The following is a 5,040-nucleotide window of genomic DNA, read 5'->3' on the forward strand; positions in this document are numbered from 1 at the left end:
CCCCGGGCCCCGCCCCCCGCGGGCAGCCGAGGGAGGAGCGCGAGGCGCCGCCTGGGCACTGGCGGACGGGTCCCGTCCTCTGCCCCCCCTCCGAGGTTTGAACTTGGAAACGTCAGGGGCTCAGATCACAGGTGGAGGAGCCTTGTGACCCAAGGTCGCCGACAGGGTTGGCGTGCGGGGCTGGCACTTTTATGCCTCCGCTCGGCTTGCTGCCCACTCACCTCGCTTTTTTTTCGAAAGTGACCGCACGGCACCCCGCGCCCTGGACCCCCCTCCCCCGCACAGGACATCTCCACTCAAAGAACAGCGACCCCGCTGCAGTGGGACCTTAAGGTGCGGATTCAGGTGCCACTTGTGACTCCAGGTGGCCCTGGATTTCCCAGCCCTCGGGTGCCCGTTAGCTGTCATCAGAATTTGGATCCAGAGGCCGAAGGGCTCCAACTCTGCCTCTAAGCCCTCTCGAGTGAGTGCCATTCTCCGACCACGTCGAGACTGGCTTCTGCACCCGTCTAAATCATCCTCGTGGGTTCCCCCTGCCTCAACCTTGTGAACTTTCTTGGGGGCATCCAGCTCCCCGTCACAAGCCACACAGGAAGGAAACTCCTTGGAGCTGGGGGCTCGAGGGCCAGTGGTCGCTCATTGTGTACCCCTTCCTCCACGGGCTTGCCCGGCCTTGGCTTTCTCACCGCCCCATTCCTGTACTTCTCTCTGTAGGGTCAAACGAGATCCCGAGTCCAGGCCTAGAGGTGCTGACGGCGGTGGGCGCCCCAGGCCTGAGCAGGCACGGTTGCTCTTGAGCTGCGGAGCTGTCTGTGTTGCCATTGAAGGATCTGCCGATTCACCCCAACCCACAAGTCTGGTTATTTCAGCCAGAACCCGGAGAAAGCTTCCTTGATACTGAGAGAACACGCAGAAGAAAGGAAAGAAACACATTTATTGGGAATCCAGTGTGCTGGAAACGCCATAGAAATCATCTTACTTAATCCTCACACCACCCTTAGGAGGCAGAAATTCTACCCATTTTGCAAATGAGGAAACTGAATCAGAAGTCAGAGAGGCTGCTCCAGAGCACACGAGCACCCTGCAAACACATCACTTATGTGGCAAAACTGCCAGAACTAAATCCACACTCCCACAAAGCAAAGCACATAAAATGTGGGACTTTAATAAGGCACAGCGATTTGCATTAATGACAATTACCTCGTTTTGATATTTTACCACAGTTAGACAAGTTATTCAAAAAGTATACCTCTTGAAAAAGCCAGGGGAATCAACTACAGAGAAGCTCTTACAACTTCATGTAAATCTATAGTTATCTCAAAAAAATTTTAAATACTTGTAAAAGGAGATCCATCTTATTTTAAAAGCCAAGCAGGGCCAGCAGGTGATGTGGTAGATAAAGCGCTGGACTCCCACATGGCCAACTATGGTTCAAGTCCCGGACCCAACAGCTTGAAAATCATGCTGGGTGTGTATTCATACATGCCCAAAATCCTGAGAGGAGAATGAAAGAGAAGGTATTGAGGTGTGGCCATTCCCCTTAGGGGTGATTTCTCACTTTCCCTCTCATTGGCTCTCTCTGGGTGAGCTCACGTGCCCTAAGACAAAAACATCCTAAAACAAACAAACAAAAAAACAAGCCTTCGTCAATATAATATAATATATTTGGAGAATAAGAAAGGGCAGAGGTTTATTCTCTGTCCTTTTTCATACTCCGAAGAAACACATACAGAGATTCTATATGCATGGTTGTTTAGTCCAGTAATAATTACATATGCACACACACATACACACAGTTTATTGAGAGGACAGCTGTCCCCTTACACAGTGTCATCTTATAAATCAGAGAATGATGCTCACTGGGCATGAAACAGCCTAGAAGACAGAAAGATATGTCTTCCTGTGTTCACCTAATCTCTGCCACGGAAGCCTAATCCTACTTATCTCTCCATACATCTCCCTTTTAAAAAATTACCTTATTGGGACCAGCAGTTAATGTAATGGCTATGTCGCTGGACTCCCACGTAGTCGACCGCAGTTCGCGACTCGGACCCTGTGGCTTAAAACTCATGCCGGGCGCGTGTGCGTGCGTGCCCAAGATCCCGAGAGGAGAATGGAGGAGAAGGGATTGCGGTGTGGTCATCCCTCCTGGGGGGTGATTTATTGCTTTCTGTCTCTCTGTCTCTGTCTGTCTGGTGAGCGCACGCGCCCTATAGCAAAAACCTCTTAAAAATAAAAAGACCTAATTTAACTTTATTTATTTATTTAATTGTTTTAATTTGACCAGAGAGAGAAATAAAGAAAGTTAGAAAGTAAGCTGCCAGGTCTGGGACTTGAACTGTGGTTAGCCTTGTGGGAGTCCAACACCCTTAACTACCATGCCGCCTGCCAGCCCCAAGCATCTCTTTTTAGCCTGTAAGAATCCTTAAGGATGAGACTGATCTTGAGTTTAAAGCAGTGATTCTTTGTGACTAGTGGATATTGAAGGTGATATTCACTCCTTGTGAAGGAAGATCAAAACTGGAGGGTTGTAGACTGAGAAACACAACCTGTGCTTTCTTTATTTTTATTAGTATTATTTATTATTTTTATACATTCGGTCATTATACATCATTTAGCTTGTAACGAGATTTTACCCACCATGATGTACGCCACACAGCAGGCGAGTTGAGACTATTATATACGTCATCACCAAAGGCAACAAACCGTATCTGTGTAACACGAATGTCTTCTCCATATTTTCCAAAATTGCCCTTCCTGCCCTCTGCCCCCCTCCCACTCTCCTTCCACTTTGTCCCCAGTGTCCTTGACAATTTTAATGCTCTTATGTTCTCCAGTCTTTCAGTCCCTCCTGTAGAGTGTAGACCATCAGTATATGTTAAGTAGAGACGTACAATGAATGTCTTTGTTTCCTAGCCTGAACTTGCTTCGCTCAGCGATAGCTCTTCCAGGTTCGTCCACTTTCTATCAAGTGTCAGGATTGTGTTGTTTTTTTATGGCTTAATAGAGTGTATGTGCCACACTTTTTCAATCCTTCATCTGTTTGTGGATATTTGGGTTGGTTCCACGTGTTAGCAATCGTGAATAATGCCGCAATAAATATAGCTGTCCAAGCACTTTTCCGACTGGGTGTTCTCCTATCCTTTGGGTAGATACCCAGGAGTGGAATTGCTGGATCATATGGTAGTTCTATTTGAAGGTTTTTGAGGAACCTCCATATTGCTCTCCACAGCAGCTGGACCAATTTACATTCCCACCAACAATGTAGGAGAGTTCCCCTTTCACCTCATCCCCCCCCCACCAGCACTTATCACCTTTTGTAATCTTTGGCTGGGGTTAGGTGGTATGTCACTGTGGTTTTTATCTGCATCTCCCTTACGTTGGGGGATGGTGAGCATTTTTTCGTATGCTTTTTGGCTGTTCCTTAGTCTTCCTAAGAGAGTTGTTTATTCAGCTCATTTTCCCATCTTTTAATTGAGTTAATCGTTTTCTTCTGGGTAAACTGCTTGAGTTCCAAAAAATATGGAACACTTCATGAATTTGCGTGTCATCCTTGCGCAGAGCCATGGTAGTCCTCTTTGTATCGTTCCAATTGCAGTATACGTGCTGCCGAAGCTAGCACAACGTGCACTTTCTCGAAAGGAGCAAAGAGGGTGGAGTTAGGGCCACACTGGGAGACAGGATCGCCTCGTCTTGTTACATGGCGGTGAAGTGTGGCCCATGATCATGGTACCGTGTGGGTTGGCAAGAGCGAGATTATTTCCTAAGAATAGCATGCCTGAAATGTAGGCTGCACATTTAGAGCAAATGGTTAGTATTAGCCCAGGCTAGAGTCACCAGGGAGGAAAGGGCCTTACTTTCCTTAGTGTTAGTCACCTTTCATTTCCTCTATTAAACAAAATGTTATAACAGAAATAACAGCCCAGCTCCACTTCTATACTGTATGCAATATAAGAAGAAAAGGCGGGACCGGCAGTTGGCGTAATGGCTATGTCGCTAGACTCCCATGTAGTCAACTGCGGTTCGAGGCCTAGACCCGGTGGCTTAAACTCACACCGGGCACGTGTGTGCGTGCGTACCCACGATCCCGAGAGGAGAATGGAGGAGAAGGGATTGCGGTGTGGCCATCCCCCCGGGGGGTGATTTCTCACTTTCTGTCTCTCTGTCTGTCTCTGTCTTTCTGGTGAGCACACACACCCTATAGGAAAAACCTCTCCAACAACCTGAAAGAAAGAAAGAAAGAAAGAAAGAAAGAAAGAAAGAAAGAAAGAAAGAAAGAAAAGAAAAAAGGGCAAGAAATGTAAATGTTTATTTTGAATTAGTACCTTTACAAACCAGATTTTTGCTCTTTTCTATTGCAGTTAACTTTCATCTAATAAAGAGCCTTGTTCAAGGACCCAGGATCTTTCAAGTTTTGTACATGTGTTCTTGAGTAGTTTTTGACTACAGTTCACAGTATTGGACTGGGTTGTTCAGATAGTTACAAGCCCTGGGGTTCAGCCAAGTGGTGTGGTGATTAAGGTGGATGGATTCCCCCATGGTCAAAGTCATGGACCCAGAGATTTGAAAAAATCACACCAGGTCTGTGTGTGCATGCCCAAATTCCCAAGAGGGAATACAGGAGAAGGGATTGTGGCCTGGTATCTTCCCCTGAGGGCGATTTCACACTTTCTCTCGCTCCATCTCTGTCTCTCACCAGCAAGCATACACACCCTATAGCAAATGTAAGACAAATAAACAAAAACAACAACAACAAAAAAAAAACTCTTTAAAAATTAACTAAAGAATAATCTAGAAAAGAGAGTATCACTGTTCATTACTTCCAGAAACTTTGTAATGCTCAGTTTAAAGTCAACATAATCAATTTTAAAAAGAGTGCAAGAAAAAGAAAATTCAGATTTTGTAAATTTCCTGGGATCTGAAGAGTTGAACAAAATCTTTCGTTCGTTCGTTCTTTCTTTCTTTCTTTCTCTCTCTCTCTTTCTTTTTTTCTTTCTTTCTTCCTTTCTCTCTCTCTCTTTCTTTCTTTCTTTCTTTCTT

At 45.7% G+C, this 5,040-nt stretch overlaps 1 non-coding gene across 1 annotated transcript; it reads right to left on the bottom strand.

Annotated features, from left to right (window-relative positions):
• Positions 1–3,516: 3,516 nt before the first annotated feature.
• On the bottom strand, positions 3,517–3,622 carry LOC114010043 (U6 spliceosomal RNA). Its single transcript, XR_003551437.1, has one exon. It is a non-coding gene; the product is annotated as a U6 spliceosomal RNA (small nuclear RNA).
• Between the last annotated feature and the right edge of the window lie 1,418 nt (positions 3,623–5,040).

The sequence above is a fragment of the Tupaia chinensis genome, unplaced genomic scaffold (assembly GCF_000334495.1).
Source record: "Tupaia chinensis unplaced genomic scaffold, TupChi_1.0 Scaffold000688_1, whole genome shotgun sequence".
NCBI lineage: Eukaryota > Metazoa > Chordata > Mammalia > Scandentia > Tupaiidae > Tupaia > Tupaia belangeri.